The following is an 18,826-nucleotide window of genomic DNA, read 5'->3' as shown; positions in this document are numbered from 1 at the left end:
GGAGCCGTCCACATTCAAAAAGAAGAATGTAAGGTAAAAGTTTACCTCGCCGTGTTTACGGTTGACTCATGGTTCAAGCTCCGGGATGAGTTTGTGCGTCCACCGCCCTTTAGCTGAGCTATTCCACTTTCTTTGCCATCGTGCAATGCTGTTCGCCCTGATAGCGTTGAGACGCGCAGGCGCGTGCGAATTCCACTCCACGGCTTCGGCGACCATACCAGCTATGACGAGCGCCGCGTCATCGGAGATAGTCCTGAAAGCGCAGCTGACTCTGATTGCGCTCAGTCTGTAGATCGCGCAAATGCCCCGGCTGTAGCTCAGCGTTGCCATCGCTCTTGCCCATATTGGCGCAGCATAGAGGATGACGGACCAAATGACGCTCATTATAAGGAGACGCCGTTGCTGTTTAGGTCCCCGCGTGTTAAGCATAATTCTCGAGAGAGCTCTACAAGAATCAGCTGCCTTTTTATGCACATACTCTAAGTGCTCGCGGAAAGTTAATCTTGTGTCTATCATGACACCAAGATACTTTATCGCCCTCGCAATGGTGACGCTGCCGATCTTTATATTGGCAGTTTCCACTCTTTTGCGACTGCTGACTAGGACAAGCTCCAGTCAACCAGCTTCGTATGCGATTGATACTTTCGCTGCACATATCCTCTGTATCTTTGAGTTCCTTTCCTATGGCTACGGCAGCTACATTATCAGCAAAGCCAATGGTGTGCGCACCTGCTGGTAGTTCCAAGCGCAGTACGCTGTCGTACATGATATTCCATAGGAGAGGCCCCAGCACAGAGCCTTGGGGTACTCCAGCTGACACTGTATGAGTTTGGGGACCCTCACTCGTATTGTATACCAGTGTTCTTCCTCTGAAGTAACTCTTTATTGTTTCTTTAAGATATTTACGGATATTATATTGTGACAGCGCATTCAGTATCATATCCCAACTAGCTGTATTGAAAGCATTCTTTACGTCCAGGGTCGCAATAATGCAGTACTGCTCCGTCCCATGCTTTCATCTTGTGCCATGGATGGCGGAAGTGGCCAGACCAACAACTTTGTTTAGCGCATCCGTTGTAGACAGGGCCTTCCGGAATCCAAATTGATTTGGTGACAGGCTCCCGGCGCTAGTAATCGCAGTCTCAAGTCTAGAGCAGATCAATTTCTAAAACACCTTTCCCATGGTGTCTAAGAGACAGATCGGTCTGTATGAAGATGGCTCATCTGGTGGTTTGCCAGCTTTGGGTAGCAACACCAGGTTCTGGGCTTTCCATTTTGCCGGGAAAGTCTCTTGAATTAGACATTCGTTGAATAATTCAGCGAACGTACTAGGGTGCAAGGCGAGGGCTAGCTTTAGCGCACGATTTGGCATCCCGCCCGGCCCTGGAGCAGTGTTGGTTCTAAGACCCCGGAGAGTTACTATGATTTCTTTCACTGTGACTAAAACAATTTCAGTGTTCGTTGAGCAGGCAGGGGCGTGAATGGAGCTTAAACCTTCTGGAAAGAGAGTTTCCACAATCAATTTAAGCTCCAGACGATCCGTAGGCTGCACCTGTCTACCTGCGTATAGTTTTTTAACTACTATCTTATATGCCCTGCCCCAAGGGTCATATTCGGCTGAGTCGCACAACTCTAAAAAGCATTCTCTTTTGCTTGCCCGAATGGCCCGCTTCAGCTGTCTTCTAGCTGCCTGGTAAGCTAATTGTTTCTCAAATAACGTAGACCTACCGCGAGCCCGTTGGTAGCTTCTTCTCGCCTGGATGCATTTGCGAAGAATGTCACCTATTTGTGCATTCCACCAATACGTAGGCTCTTGTTGTCGCTTGAACTGTTTGCGGCGTCACATGCTGCTATTGCAGGCACTCTGTATTTGGGTTACCATTTGGCATGCCCTGACCTCAGCATTACCAATTGTGCCCAGAGACTGAATGGCCTCTGAAAAGACCGCGGGGTCAAAAGTATCTAGCCGATACGACTCCCTCCACAAGGTTGACGCCCAGGCAGGTGGCTCACCTATTGTGAATAGAAGTGCCGTATGATCGCTGCCCGTATAGCTATCGCAATGGCTCCATGTTGCTCCCCGAAAGAGGGATGAAGTGACAAAAGTAATGTCGATAACAGATCCGTATCCCGCCGACTGAAGGTGTACTCGTGGCCAGTGTTGAGCAGTGCAACATCTAGTGTCGCGAAGATCTCCAGTAGGATACGACCTCTGGCATTTGTTGTGGGGCTACTCCATTCTAACGCCCAGGAGTTAAAATCTCCAGCTTTAATGGCATCCTCGGCTAGCTCGTCGAGCACCGTCGTGAATTCACTGAGCTGCATGCTGGGGGCCAGATAGCAACTGTAAAGCCATAAGTTACCATATCGGCCGCGTACGAACCCATTGAACGACTTAACATTCGAAAGTACGATTGTTGAGTTGCCGCATACCCACAACGCAGCTTTGCCATGATCGTCCGTTGACCATGTCCTAGGGCAGCTGGTTATACGGTGGTGGGGCTCACTGAGAAAAGCTACATCTATACATTTTTCCCTAATGGTCTGCTCTAGAAGATCTTGGGCAGCAATACAATGATTTAAGTTAAGCTGCAAGAACCTTAACATTTCATTTTACGAGCAGCTTCACAGTAGGATGGGCACTTGAAGCTGCCTGCTGAATGGTCCGTCTGCTTTTCACCTTTCCGGATGCAGAGGCTACATTTTGGTGGCTTGGTGCATGCTTTTGCACTGTGACCCATCTCTCCACACCTGAAACAGGCGCCCTTTAGGTCACAGTCGCTGCGACAGTTTGCTGCCATATGACCGTAATCGAGCGTTTAGGCTGTTCCACGGCTCGGATACGGCATACTACCCATCCTATTCTAATTTTGGACAGCTCGAGCAGAGTTTTAGCTTTCCCAATTGGAAGAGCAACCGTAGCTCTTTGCTGTCCACCAAAAGCTAGCCGAAGCGATTTGATAGCCTCAATGAGGAGTGAGCTATCCTTCAGCTCCACCCTAATTGCCTCCAAGATCTCCTCTTTTATTGCTAACTCATCTAGGTCCCGAATCTCAATTTGAGCCGATTCGGTAAGTGTTTTAACTACCGCTCGGTCACCCAAGGCTTTGCCTACAGCTTCGTGCAGAGCCTCAGCGCTATGCTCCGGCTTCCTACTAAGTTGCAACAAGAGGTCCCCCTTAGCTGTCTTCCTAATACCTTGGACGTCGCCGCTCAGATGCTTTAAATTTGGGTCGCTCTTGACTACGCGAAGCATGTCCGCATAGCTGCAACCACCTACACCTGAAACCGCGATGGCGTCACTTCTGGAACGTTTTTGCATCGGCTTGCGTCCCTTAACAACCGTCCAACTGTTCGAACTCGTCTGTCGACCTGCCTGGTTGGTTTAATCGGCTGCAGCCCGATGGGCTCTATTGGATTTGCTGCGCTTTTATTGTGCCTCGGTTTTTTCGAGGGAGGTTTCCTCTGCTCAGTGGCAACTTCCCTCGACCGCTTGGGCGTATTACTACCTGCTGTAGCACAAACACTCGCTGTTTTAGCCTTCTCAGCTACTTTCTTGACCAGCGTGGTCTGCACCTCGCAGTCTTTGACCGGTCGGTTGCAGAACGTTTCGGCCGTCTTGTGGAGACTGACCAGCCTAGCCAGCTCCTCTCTCATTAGTGCATTTATATGCCGCTGGCCCCCAAATAGGGCAGACAAACCCTCTAGCGTAACTCCTATTTGAGCTAACGCTTCTTTTAAAGACTTGGGTGCCTGGCACTCAGCCGCTGGAGACTGATTACAAGTCGACGGCTGCGGCAACGCCCTCTGTTGTTGCTGCGGCGATCGCTGCAACGAGGAACGGCGCGCGAAAGCTTGCAGCTCCTCCTCCATCATGGCCTCCATATTGCTCCGACTACCACGGCGTGAAGCCTGTAGTGGGCACTGCCTACTAATATAATTTGAGTTTAGGGACCGCAGTAACTTAAACTCAACTTAACTACAGCGAGAGACCGAAAGTATGCACTACTTTTAATACCTGCTACCTCACACCAGCAGCTAGGTTGCTGTCTTTGCTGAGACTTAGCAACTCACCAAAGTTAGTGAGCAGCTGATTGTCCGCTGCAATTTCCAGCACTACTAACAGCTGTTAGAGTGAATGCACCTGATTTTTTTATTATTTGCACAAATGTGACGCCTAATGTGACAAATCTTTTCGCGCTTAAAAAAGAAAGGGAAAGAGGAAAGACCTGACGCCAAAAACAGTGACGCTATTGCCCCCTCTCGTGCATCACCGGATTGTATCACTGTGGTACTCCGCGAGACCGCCGCGAAGTAAGTCTTTGATAGAATTTTTGCCGTCGCTGGGTGCGTCGCGCCCACAGCAACCACGTTGTCTACAGTTCTTTCCACTTTCACAGGGAAAAGCACAGATCAAGCTATTGTCCACGATGGATCACGATGACGTCGACCGTACTCCACGAAAACGCACACATGTGTGTGCGTGTGTGTGTGTATGTGTTTCTTGTGTAAGGTAAGCAAAAAGATGCGAAAAAGTATTGAAATAGCTATTGCTCGAGGGGTTCAGGGGATCTCGTAGTCGAGCACTCTCGACTAGAGCTTTCTTACTTGTTTTTCATTAATCTTTATAGAAAGATAACATTAGCTTACGTGCAGCGTTCATGCTGTAAAACTCTAGGAAATACAGTGTTATCCCATTTGCGTTGAGAACTCAAGCACAACAATCGCAATGTGATTTTGAGAATATGCCAGAAAAAGTTTGAATGTATGTGTGCACACGTATAGGAAAAGTGTAGTAGCTGCTGCACGTGCGTTTGTTCATTAGCCAAATAAATATTTAATTTATATTTTTAAATAAATCTAAACTTCAATTTTTAACCGTATTAAATGTGTATGGCAATTTAGTATAGGTTCAGTGTAAACACGTTCGTATAAATATTTTACAATATATATGTAAGTTTTTTATTTAATTTATATTTTTGAATAAATCGAAATTGCAATTTACAACCGTACTAAATGTATGTCGTGTTTTCATATTCACTGAAGCCAAGGATTCGCTAAACACTGGGTTGCAGTGGCACGAGCTGTTGGCTCATAGACCAACATGAATAACAGGAACGCAGTGAGTTTTTTCACACTATTTGTCATCAAATTACCATAGCTCATTATCAGCTCGAATAGATCTTCACGGTGCAGTTAAGTAATTTTTCATATGGATCAAAGTAGTTCCTTGAATGCCGACCAAGTTCGATAAGGCAATATGGTATCGGTCCGAGTAATTCAATAATTTGATGTTCTTGTTAAACAGCCAATCGCCAACGGCCAGCTCAAAGACCACGCAAGCTAGACTCCAAATATCTACCGGCCTTTCACAGTCACAGCCAAGTATCGATTCCAAACTGCGATATGGACGCGTTTGAATTAAGCCCGTTCCATTTCCAGATGTTCTAATGCAGTTGGCAAAGTCCTGGAGCGCGGTAATTTAAAGCCGCCCAAAAGTTTAACGACACACTCACGTCGTTCAGCAATGTGGTTATAATCATGTAGTGATTTAATTGTATTCATCTCGCCGTTAATCAATTCGACGCTCATGTAAGTAGTATCCGACATTTTTATGACCACTTAAAGCGCCAGCTCCATGTTCCACCAAAGCCAAATGAAATGACTTTTATGATTTTCAAGATAAAATACCTGTATATCAATGATATAATTACTACTTTTATAAAAAAAACTTATTGATATTTTAGGACAAGTACTTACCATATATGAAATCACCAACCTGAACTGTTGCAGTTTTGGACAAGCGGTGAGCATACCACTCAGGTAGTTAACTGACGAGGGTCGAACTACACGAAATTTGTAGGCTGTCGTTCACTTTCCAACGAGGTGTGGCCATTGGATTTCCCAAATGACTTACCATCCTTTTTGGAGTAGCCGATGGAATTTCCAAAGAATTTAAAATTCTTCTTGGGATAGGAGCGATTTGATAACCCACATCCTCAAGCATTCGTCTTCGGCTAGCTTCCATAGTATTTCTATCTAATCCAGACTCATTATTCGCCTTCGAAATACAGTTTCGACATTTAAATATATATCCCACCCAGGCCAACCATTTTCACCGGTTAATTTGGACTCCACACAAGAGCGACCTATTTAGAGAACATCGAAGAACGAAATAAGAAGTTTTCATTATTGCAAAAACATTTCCAATTACCTTGAAATATTGAGCCAATTTCATGTTTTTTATTGTCCCAAGTTACATAAACTTTTTTTTGTTTTCTATCAGTATGTTTTATTGAGCGTTCAGGTCCTTTACAATTTTTCACAGTTTTGACTTTCATCTCTGAGCTTTGTCGACAGACTGAACAACAATATGTCTCCTCGAGATTGCTAACATAAAATGCAATTCGATAGGCTTTAGAATGGATAACAATCGATATACTTCAATATGAATGCGGCCTTGCCAATTCGCGGCCAATGGTCGCTCCCAGCAGCAAACCCAACGATGGCGAACTGCTCATGCTAGCGCACTGCCACTCGCGTCAACGGAGTCATTCGACGACGTCAAGTTATCATGCTTGAAAAGATGGATATTAACTTCCAAGCTTCTATATCGGATCGACTGGTCAAGGGACTACCTGCTTACCCTTCATCAGAAGTCGAAGTGGACCAGGGACAGTCAAAACGTGGGGGTTGAAACAGTCCTCAACAGTGGATGGCGTGGTGACTGAAGCCATAGCCGGCGTAGATGGTAGGGCGCGTGTGATTGTCAATGTCCGTCTTGTCCGTCCGTCTGTCCGAATGAACGCAATTTATTTCGGCACTATTGAAGCTAGAGACTAGAAATTTGGAACACATATTCATGTATATCTCCGATTTATAAAGTGTTAAAATTTCCTCTATCCGCCCACTAGGGGCGTGGCAAATCGGAAAATACATTTTCCAATATGCCAGAAATCATATTAGCTGAAGATTTAGAAAGCTGAAATTTGGCATATTGAATCATGTTGACCTCCCTAGATCGACAAGCTATGGTAGATATATTTACGCCCATTGGCGTGGCAACTCGGATAAAACTGTATCCCCTAAAGTTGTAAAGCTAGAACGCTGATATTTTGCACATGAGCTAATGTTGCGATTCTATACAGATTGATGAGATTGTATGTCTACGCCCACTGGGGCGCGACAAATCGGACCTGATCTTTCAAATTCTGCTGGATTTTGGACAGTATTGATACTAGAGAATTTCAATTTGTAAAAATTGTATGTATACGCGGGCTGACCACCCAAGTCCAAAGAGCTATGGCGGATATATGTCCGCCTTCAGGGGGCGACACTTATATGCGTGTGCCATCTATATCTATATATATAAAAGAAAGTTGTGTAAAAGTGAAGACTGCTTATAACTTGATTTGGGCTGAACCAATTTTCATGGTTTTTGATTTGTTGGATTTGTCTCCGCAACGAGTTTAGTATAGGGTCTTAAAAATACTGAAAAAATTTGCCGAATACTTGAAAAACGCGGTTTTTTCCCCAAATGTTCAAATTTTTTTTATACCCAGTAGGCTTGGTAACAGTGACAGTTTTGACAATAGTGTAGAAGTAAATAAACAAATGTAGTCAGTCAGTCTACGGCACAGCCTCAGGCGAACCTGACTATTCATAAAAAAGCACATTTGTTAAAAAAAAAAATTTTGAAAAACAATACGCATACGGACAAAAGCAAAATATCTCGAAAGTTCAGGTAGGTATTGTTGAATTTGTTTTTCTCAGACATTATTTTTGTAAATAATTTATATTTGTATTTCTCGACATTATTTTTGTAAATAATTTTTATTTATATTTCTCGATTTCTCGATATTTTATGTGGTTTTGTGCGATTGTGCATATTCAGTATTACTATTAATGAAAATGTCGCGTCCTAGAAGATCTAATCTTTCCCAGCGGACCCATAATGCAATTAGGCTACGGAATACCGCGAGTCAATTATCTGACGAAGAACGAGAAAGGCGCCGCGTTAGTACCCAGCAAAGAAGGGCCTTAATTCGTGCTTCTCAAAGAGAGGCAGCCCGTGAAACGGCAATAAGAAATGGTTCAAGGATTGATTTGAATCGAGCAGCGTTTCGATATGATTGTACCATTGACTACAGCTTGAATCGTTTAGTTTGCATTGGTCCAATGGACGTTGTTTGCCAGCATTGTGGCGCATTGAAGTTTGCTGGTGAAACGCCCGGTTTGTGCTGCCTTAGTGGTAAAGTGACATTGCCATTAGTGGTCTCGCCACCAGAGCCATTGCGTTCCCTGCTTTATGGCGAAACACTAGAATCACGACATTTTCTAGCGAACACTCAAAAATACAATGCCTGTTTCCAAATGACTTCATTTGGGGCGGAAATTATTGAAGAACACGGATATAATCCGACATTTAAGGTAATTTACGTTAAAAATTTTATTTTCTTATTTGGGATAATGTAGTTGGTTAGATTTCTGTAAAAAGTGTTTGTAAATCTAACTATAACTATGGCTTTGAATGTAAAGATTCAAGGCCAGATTTGCCATCGCATTGGATCATTGCAACCTATTGAAGATGAACAGCACAAATTCTTGCAAATATACTTCATGGGCAATATGGAAGAGCAACTTGATCGGCGCCAAGAAATCAACACTGCGATGAAAAGAGCAATTCTCCAAGATTTGCAGCAAATGCTTCATGAACATCATGCATTGGTCAAGTTGTTCAAGACCGCTTTAGAGCGCATGCCAAGAGATGACTATAAAATAGTAATCAGAGCAGAAAAAAGACCAGCTGGAACACATGAACGCACATTTAATGCTCCAACAATCGATGAAGTGGCAATCCTGATTGTTGGTGAAAGCTTGGCATGCTCACGTGTTGGCAAACCATCCGCATTATTTGTTCTTGCACCTGACCAAAAAACGAAGAATGTCGTTTACCACAAGGGGCTTGAATGAAAATCTGATTAATAAATTAATTAGAGTGTATCCCAACCTGAACAACATACCTTTTAATCATTTTTTACCTAGAAATAAGGGTAGGGCAATGCAACGCTTGCTGGGACTGCTAGTATACATATATAATAGGCTTAAAAGCCAATAATAGCACGGAAGTAAGTATAGCAGAATGAAAAAAATCACTATATCTTTAAGTCCGATTTGCCACGCCCCTAGCGGGCATGGACATAACTGTACTCATTCACGTAAGTGAATCGATCGTTACTTTCGATAACCCAAAAATAATTTTTACGCCTTTTTAGGGGCGTGGCATATCGAAAAATACCCTGTAATTTGCACATTTTTATACCCTGAACCCATTGAAAATGGGAAATCAGGGTATAATGGTTTTGTTAAAAGTATGTAACAGGCAGAAGGAGGCGTGGCAGATCCACAAAGTATATATATTCTTGATCAGGGCGACGAGCTGAGTCGATTTGGCCCTGTCCGTCTGTCTGTCCGTCCGTCCGTCCGTCCGTCCGTATGTATGAACGCGTCGATTTCAGAAGATGTAAGAGCTAGAGACTTCAAATTTTTTTTAAAATGTCCGTAATAACAGCGCGCATATCAAGTTTATCATTAAAAATCAATAACTCATCCCGATCTTTTTTTATCGATAAAAAACCTTATCGAAAACCAGTTATAAAATTATATCTTCTACACCTTTATTGCTAGAGTCTCCAAATTTTTGATGTATGCTTACATGCAATTTATACAATTTCGGGTTTTTGTTAAAATTTACCCCCCACCCTTAAATTCACCCCCTCACCTTCACTTTTGTAAAAAGCGTATTTCAAATACTTGTGCTTTGGCAATTACATGCATATCCATGTTATAATCATAATCTGAAAGTTTCATGAAGATCGTACGTCCACAAAAAAAGTTATTAAGCAATTAAGTTCTCATAGTAAGCGCTCACTGCCGCCCATGCGTGTTTATGCTTGTGTGTGTATATGTATGTAATTGTTTGTGTATGTGTGTGTGTGTGTGTGTGTGTGTGTGTGTGTATGTGTGTGTATGTATGTGTGTGTATGTATGCCTGTGTGTGCGTGCGTGCGTGCGTGTGTGTGTGTGTGTGTGTGTGTGTGTGTGTGTGTGTGTGTGTGTGTGTGTGTGTGTGTGTGCGTGTTTTTTGTGTAAGCTGATAGACGCGAAAAATTATTGAAATAGCTATTACTCCAAGGGTTCAGGGGATCTCGTAGTCGAGTAGTCTCGACTAGAGCTTTCTTACTTGTTTGAGAGTAAGCATTTAAATTTTAAAGTTAGGGTACCGTTAGCTCATTCTAAAAGCTGACCAAAAATGAGTTACTTAGTACTTAACCCTTTATACGGCCTTGTTGCATATCTGCAACATACCGTTTTAAATAGTTATTTCGCAACGGGTATCAAGAAAGTGGTATAGCAAATTTTTTTGTAAGTCAGAAATATTTGCAAATTTTTCTAATAACAAAAAGTTTTAATTTGCGAACAACTACTTTTTAAATAAGGTAACTATATTAATAATGCGTTTGTAATCAAGTATTTGGGTTTGTTGATGTGTATTGTGAGTAACTCTTGAATATCGGTATGTTACAGATTTGCAACAAAGTACTATTAGGACTTCTTTTTTGCACTCTCAATTTTGTTGCATTTATGCAACATACCATTTATTGTGCTTATGTTTTATGTCACCATATACTTCTTTTGTTTTGTGTCATTATGTGTTGCTATGAATTTATTCTGGATTGTCTTTTATGTTCTTCTTTGAGGTCGACCTACACATATTTATATTTTTGTAGACAGTATTTCTTACTTAGGAATAATGTCCGCAAGGGGATTGACACCTTCGGAAATCGCAAGATTTTTTAATAGTTTGGATAGCGAGGACGAATTCGATTTTTCTGCCAATGAAGAAAGTGATTTCGAGCCAGACAAAGAAGAATTGGATGGTACGGATGAGGACATTGATGAGCAAGATGAACGTGCTGACGTTGATGTAACCATTGCTTCAAATAGCACTGGTTCGCCCAAGAACAACCAAAAAAGATCTCTGCTATGGAGACAACGCAACTTATTATCGAATGAGTGTCAACTGCGGCTGCTCGCGAGTACTGCCTTGCCTCCTGAAGTAATGGAGCTTTCGGAGCCCATACAATTTTTTTCATATCTGTTTCCAAACCACCTTTTTGAGCATATTTCAAATGAAACCAATTTGTACATTCACCAAAAAGACCCCAATGAAAGTTTAAATTTCACTTTGATGGAGATTCGACAATTTGTTGGAATTGTATTGTATATGTCCATTTCACGTCTTCCACGAAAGTTTTGCCTAACGAACCAGATCTAGGTGCGGCATAAAACTGTGGTGTTAGAATGATCAGAGAAGTGCCCAGGCATCACAACTTTCGAATTTATTTTGACAATTTTTTTCAATTCATTGCCCCTTTTGAAATACTTAGCGGATGAAGGAAGCATTGGCATCCAACTACGCTGGAATACTACCAGAGGACAAAGCACGTCGATTCAACAAAGCCAAAAAGGAATACGTAGAGATTGACCGACCTTTTGCAGCAGCACAATACAATAGCTATATGGGAGATGTTGATCTGATCGACAGCATTATTGGAAGATATAAAATTTTCCTAAGAAGTAGACGCTGTCAGGTTCGCATTTTTTACCATCTACTCGACTTGACAGTGAGTAATGCTTGGCTTTAGTACAAACGCGTTCATAAGGCGAATGCATCAAGCACTAAACTCTTAGGATCTTCCGAGTTTCGGATAAATATTGCAGAGGTGCTAACAAAAATTGATACCAAATCAATAATGGGAAAAAGAAGTTCTATGCTCGAGAACGAATTGCAGCAAAAAAAAAAAAAACAAAGAGGTCCTACGCAACGCGTGCCAAATCGAATGGTACGGCAGGATGAATTTGGACATTGGCCTTTGTGGGGTGAAAAACAAATAAGGTGCAAGTACCCGAAGTGTACGGGATTCTCGCAAGTAATGTGTGGGAAATGTGAAGTGGCCTTATGTTTCAACAAGAGAAACAATTGATTTAAAAATTTCCACTTTAAATAAATATAATAATACAGTGCTTATCATAATTATAGCCCACTTTTAATCCACGTAAACGAATAAGCTGAAAATTTTTTCCAAATGACATATTTCCTTAAAATCTTTAAAAATGCGTAGTTCAATATTTCAATTATGAATGGCAAAAAACTTTTTCACTTAAAATTAACGATTTAATAATGATTTCTTAAAAAGAAGTAGAAAACTAAGAAAAACAGCACCCATTTTCTGTATCAAAATTATAGCCCATGTTCATATTTTGGTCAATAAAACACGAAATTGTTGCGGATTTATGGAAAAACTATTTTTAATATTTAGTCCGGCCTCCATTTGCCTTAGTTAACTCAAAAATTCGCTTTCTCATTGAAGCCACTAAATTTAATAAAAGGTCCTTTTGGTGGCTTTGCCATTCATTTAGAATTTGTCTTTTAAGATCTCCAACTGTCTCAAATTGGCGATTATTGGCATACACCCGTCTTGCAAGAATACCCCACACATTTTCTATCGGGTTGAGATCTGGAGAACAAGCTGGCCAGTCAAGGACATCAACATGACAGTCCTCTAAATACTCCTTTGTACGTCTGCTCACATGGATTCTGGCATTATCCTGCTGGAAAACCATTGGTTTCTCACGAAATTCCCTTAGATATGGAATAAGACTACTATCCAGAGTCTCAATATACTCTTCACTGTTCATTCGGCTCGTTACAAACTTCAATTCCAAGGTTCCAAATGAACAAAATGCTCCCCAAATCATGACGGAGCCACCTCCAAAGTTTCTCCTTGAAAAAAACATTGGATCCTTTCTCAAATCATGCCAGTAAGAATTAAACCCATCAGGACCATCCAGGTTAAACTTCTTCTCATCAGAAAATATGACCTGTTAGGGTAAAAATTTACAAATATACTGTAAGCCAAAAGAGGATGATTCAAACGCACGTGTGTCCAATCGGTCGCAGTATGTCTTTCGGCAAAATCAAGACGAGCAACCTTGTGGCGACTTAGCAACATGGGTGTTTTGGTCAGTTTAGACCTCTTTATGATTTCTGAGCCCTTCAGAACTCGCCAGATAGTCATCGCTGACACAGATCCACCCACATCTGAGGCCAAAGCTCTACAAGAGGTTGAGCTGTTGCTGGCTTTGTTAATAATTTTGCGTTTATCGCGCGCATTTAGTAACGGTTTTCGGCCAGTTCGTTTTCTTAATCCATATTCTTCGGGATTGTCCAAAAATTTTTTAATTACACGTCGGCTTACTCGGAAATACTCGAAATAGACTCTCCTGACTCGAAAAGCGAGAAAATACGGCCCTTTTCATAATCAGATAATTGTTTTCCAAGCGGCATCTCTTAAAAACTATCTAAATTTACTTTATTACAATGTTTGTAAATCCAAAAGTCTGCTCCGCACTTAACAAACTCAAATTTGCTACTGTGGGCTATAATTATGATACACAAAAATGCAAGCGAATATGCGAGCATGCAGCAAAAGTTAACGGTTCTTTCTTAGTTTTCTATAAATAGAACCCAAATTGCGGTAAATTCTACTGAACATGCTTCTGTCAACAAAGTACCGTACTTTTTTTTATACCCTGAACCCATTGAAAATGGGAAATCAGGGTATAATGGTTTTGTTGAAATGTATGTAACAGGCAGAAGGAGGCGTGGCAGACCCCACAAAGTATATATATTCTTGATCAGGGCGACGAGCTGAGTCGATTTGGCCCTGTCCGTCTGTCTGTCTGTCCGTATGTTTGAACGCGTCGATTTCCGAAGATATAAGAGCTAGAGACTTGAATTTTTTTTTTAAATGACCGTTTATACAGCGCGGACGTCGAGTTTGCTTTTAAAATTAGATAAATCATCCCGTTATGTTTTTATCGAGTAAAAACATTCAAGTTCAAATCAGATGCCACTATAGCTAATTGTGAATGATTTTCTTTTTTTTAAATTTCTCAAATATTCAATATAATATGTAGATCATATGCTGAAAGTTTCATTAAATTCCGTTCAGTCAAAAATTAATAAAAAAAAAATCAAATATTTGGCCAATTAACAAACGCACGTGCAGCAGCTACAACAAAAACATTCGTTGAATCACATCAGCTGTTAGTTTCATTTAGTTTTGGTAGATGGCGCAGCAGCAGTGAATCTATTTGAGTTTTGCCAGCGCCACTAGCAGGAGTGAGGTGGCCTAGTGTGTTAGCTGCATGACGCTCGATCGAGGAGTCGAGGTTCGAATCCCGATCGATGCAACTGATGTTAATTTTTTTTTAATTGTTTCAAAATATTTTTATATTTTATTAAATGAGTTTTCTATTTAATTTGTATTTTTAAATACACCGAAATTGAAATTTTAACTATACTTTATGTGCGTTTTTAATAGTTTGGTTATTCTAGCAGATTCTTAGAATCACATCAGCAGCTAGTTTCGTTTAGTTTTGGTAGATGGCGCAGCAGCAGTGAATCTATTTGAGTTTTGCCAGCGCCACTAGCAAGAGTGGGGTGGCCTAGTGTGTTAGCTGCATGACGCTCGATCGAGGAGTCGAGGTTCGAATCCCGATCGATGCAACTGATGTTAATTTTTTTTAATTGTTTCAAAATATTTTTATATTTTATTAAATGAGTTTGGTATTTTATTTATATTTTTAAATACATCGAAATTGAAATTTCAGCCATACTAAATGAGCATTTTTATTTGTTGGGTTCAGGGTAGTATCTAGTCGAGCACTCTCGACTAGAATTTTCTTACTTGTTTTTTTTTTAAACCCTAATAATTTTGTTAAAATTGGTTCAAAGTTTTAGCTACAGGGTGGGCTATAATTATGATAAGCACTGTATGTTAAATAGTTTAAGAATATCCAAATTAAATATTACGTTCGTCTAAATATCCAGAGAACTATCAGTATTTTTTTTTTCCCCTTAAGCACATCTGTTGCATATCTGCAACAAATCCTTTTTCCTTTATATACTGAATCAAAATTTTGAAAAACGAAAAAAAGTGTATTTTTTATTTTCAGTTTTCTATCTAATAAAACAAACCGCATAAAAATCGGACGTGGTGCCATATAAAGGGTTAACTACTAAATTGTTGATGGGATGTAAATGAGTCTTCTGCAGCCGGTAACGCTGTTTTGTTTTAGGGCGACGAGCTGAGTTGATTTAGTCTGTTTGTCTGTCCGTCCGTCCGTCTGTCCGTAAAAAGGTAAATTATTAAAAAATGTATTTTGAGCTTTTTATATTTTGGACTTTTAAACTTTATAAATAATAATTGTACTTGGTCTCTTTTTGGACTCCGGGCGGCCTTGGCGTGCATTTTTCCAAATGTTATATAAAAATGGAAAATAATGCAAATTCATTGGATACTGATTCTTTCGTGGATGTCGAGGTATTGGAATGAACCCACTGGGTAACTGCGAATCTGAAGATGACACAGATATGCTATATATGGATAACATTGAAGCTATTGAGGCTAGCCAGCGCTCAATAACAGTCACTAAAGCTAAACAAATGGTAAATCAGCCATTAACCAGTTAAAATGGTAGTCACATGAGGACAAAAATGACCAAAAGCAGATCTAATGATGTCGCATCAACTGGAAGTATTGACAGTCTTCCAAGAAGACTCAATTCGATGAAAAATTCTTTGAAACTAACAGCAAAAACAAAACTAAAATAAGCAAATAAGCTACGAATGAATCAACAATTACTAGAAAGGCAAATTCAAGGCCACTTTCCATATTCTTTCCGGATGTTCCTATTCATTCATTCATTCAAGGAACAAAACACTTACTATATCAAGACCACCTCAAGACGTGGATTACGCATCCAGTGCCTTAACATTGATGCTTATAGAAATCTTATTCATCATTTCCAGGATATAAAAGTTAAGACTTTCGACAATCTAGGGAAGCTGGGGAGTCCAGTCGGACATTTAAGGAGCGAACCTGACCAGTAGAACAGATTTAGTTCAGTTGATATTCGGACAAGAGAGAATTTAGACCTATTGTTCCAAATTATATAAAATATATTATTTTTTGAAGACCAAGTTGTTATATACTCACAAGAACCCAACAACACCGTCCTCAATCAGGAGCGCTTAACTGGCGCCCGAGCAGGGACCCTCATTCTTCAAGGAAATAAAGGGAAATGGTGACGTGTCAATAATTCTATAAAAATAACTTATTAAAAAAAGCAAGTACAAATAAATTGTTCCAATCCAATTGGGAAATTGTTGGCACAACATAATATAATAAATAATAACATAATTTCTAGCAAGTGTTGGTGCACTAGACAATTCTATAACATAAAAGAATTCGTGGCTGAAGGGTGGTATTGGCAATATCTAGGTTAAAATCCTTGCCGATGCGACTCTTAAAACGAAATACAAGAAATTTGCAGGCATAATGGAGGTACGAGATTGATTCTCGTATCGAGGTTCAAATCCTTACCGTAAGACAAATGTCATAAATATTAAACAGTTATGTTTAAAGCACTAACTATATAACAAAATTAAAGGCGGTTCTTTGGAAATCTCTAATCAACAAGCAAAGCATAAATATGTAGAATCAAATAGAGATAGAGCTTTAGATGTTTTCATAAGGGGACTAAACGGTGACCTATCCAGAATGTAAACAGTCAGTAAGCCCAAAAATTTACCGGACGCTTATGCCATTTGTGTGAATTTACAGAATATTTCATTAAGAAGTAATGGTGTACAAGGGACATATATGTCTCGTGGAATTAATGATTATCAACAAACAAGATTCGTGGCTCATCCTCATGGGAGTGGTCCAAGACAAATTTTTCAATATCGACGACCGATAAATACACGAAGCTATTCGGCTATTCGGCAAGGGCAGCAATTAAGATGGATACAAACCGTACTGGTCATTCAAATCTGAACAAGAAAGATGGAGCTGTCAAAGGAAGCTTGAATGACGTAGTAAATCCATTCTCTAAAGTGCGCAGAGTGTACCATATGGACACTGTGATGGAACCGGCATTGGACGAATCAACAGAGATTGAAGAAGTCGATCATAGTACAGTTTATTGTAAGGAGACTACGGAGACTTCTGAAAATAGTTGTCAACCTGCTGAATCATTTGAACGTGATGAATTCATAACGGGAAATAAGATAAGTAAAGTAAATTTTTTGACTGAAGCCTCTCCAGCGTACCGTATATAAAAAAATATAACACAAAGGATGGAGCCGATCTACAGTTTTAAGTTGACACAGGAACAAACAAAAATTTCATAAGTTTTAAAATAGCAGAGACCATTCCACGTGCAATCAGCGGAAGGAAACATTCTTATTAGACATAAACTTGCTGGTTCGTTCATGGGGAATGATATTCCAATCACGTTTTATGTACTCCAGGGGCTAAAAAGTTTTGGTGGAATCATAGGTGACGATACTCTAAAAACCCTGAAAGCTATAATTAATAGAGAACGGGATGAACTTATAGCACCAGGCATTAAAATACCTCTCTTTGCTAAACAATCATTAAATATCAATGTATTACTTAACACTGAACTGAGGAAATCAAACAAATTTTAAAGTCAATAATAGGATATCTTTGGACCACTTTCAACCGAAAGGGCGGTTGAATCCTCGATCAGAGCAGAAATTTGAACATCCACTCAAGAACCAATATATTCAAAAATTTATCGATATCCAGCTAGTATGCGAGAGGAGGTATAAAGGCAAATTAGGGACCTGTTAAAAAATGGAATTATCAAGCCATCAAAAAGCCCTTATAATTCTCCAATAACTGATATCACTTCAACGTTGGCTAGCCTAGAAAGGTCAAAATTTTTTACAACTCTTGACTTAACTTCAGGCTTTCATCAAATTCGAATAAAAGAGTTAGACACAGTCAAGACGGCGTTTTCAACATTGAATGGAAAAATTGGTTACGTTTACATTGATGATATAATAATCTTCAGCAAGGATTACGAAACACATTAGCCGAGCCTCAGAGCAATTTTTCTGAGACTTAGGGAAACAAAACTTCAAAGACACAGTTCTTATGCTCGCAGGTAGAATTCCTTGGCTATATTGTATCTGTATAATCGGTATCGGTATAAGACCAAATAAGAAAAAGGTGGAGGCTGTCAAGGACATGAAGGCTCCTTCTGGGGAATGACTTCCTATTATCGAAGATTTATTCAAGACTATGCAAAAATTCCAAAGCCATTAACGAATTTGACACGGGGAGAACATTCAAAGGTAAAAGCGTCACAGTCTAAAAATATACCGATTACACTTGACGAAGACGCATTGAGGGCTTTTAATAACCTTAAGAATCTTCTGTATAATTTAAAGTGCTGGCCTTTCCTAACTTTGGGAAACCGTTTAATCTTACAACAGATGCTTCTAATTATGCTATTGGGACAGTTCTTTCCCAGAACGAAGCGGCATGGATAGGCCTATCGCTTACATATTCCGTTCATTGAGCAAAACTGAGGAAGGCTACGCGAAAAATGAAAAAGAAATGCTTGCAATTATGTGGGCATTGCACTATGGGTAAAAAGTCCGATTTGGCATAAATCAAAAAAAAATTTTGTTCAGTATCCGCCAACTCTTTTCATATTGTCATTTAGAAAACTCCAGCCGACTTAAAAACAATTTTTATAAAATTTTGGAGACTACCCATAATGTTTTAAGCTTCGTCAAAGTCAGCTGATTCAGAGTTGCATGGTAAATCGAAAAAAGTGCGGGAAATCATTCTCACTTTCAATGTGTGTAAATCTTTGGGTA

The 18,826-nt window shown here is 40.1% G+C and overlaps 2 long non-coding RNA genes across 3 annotated transcripts; one reads left to right on the top strand and one right to left on the bottom strand.

Annotated features, from left to right (window-relative positions):
• Positions 1–4,993: 4,993 nt before the first annotated feature.
• LOC149267719 (uncharacterized) lies at positions 4,994–6,866 on the bottom strand. Of its 2 annotated transcripts, none has more exons than XR_016271510.1 (4): positions 6,639–6,866; positions 6,215–6,577; positions 5,761–6,149; positions 4,994–5,691 (listed from the first exon to the last, which is right to left on the bottom strand). It is a non-coding gene; the product is annotated as an uncharacterized LOC149267719 (long non-coding RNA). The 2 variants fall into 2 exon arrangements; XR_016271511.1 differs by having other exon boundaries at positions 6,647–6,866.
• Positions 6,867–7,364: 498 nt separating this feature from the next.
• Positions 7,365–9,094, top strand: LOC149267718 (uncharacterized). The gene is made up of 3 exons (XR_016271509.1): positions 7,365–7,744; positions 7,895–8,430; positions 8,539–9,094. It is a non-coding gene; the product is annotated as an uncharacterized LOC149267718 (long non-coding RNA).
• Positions 9,095–18,826: the final 9,732 nt, after the last annotated feature.

This window comes from Drosophila arizonae, unplaced genomic scaffold (assembly GCF_054131065.1).
Source record: "Drosophila arizonae isolate 15081-1271.41 unplaced genomic scaffold, UAZ_ARI_1.0 ARI_Backbone_173, whole genome shotgun sequence".
Lineage (NCBI taxonomy): Eukaryota > Metazoa > Arthropoda > Insecta > Diptera > Drosophilidae > Drosophila > Drosophila arizonae.
This window is presented reverse-complemented; position numbering and strand designations above follow the sequence as displayed.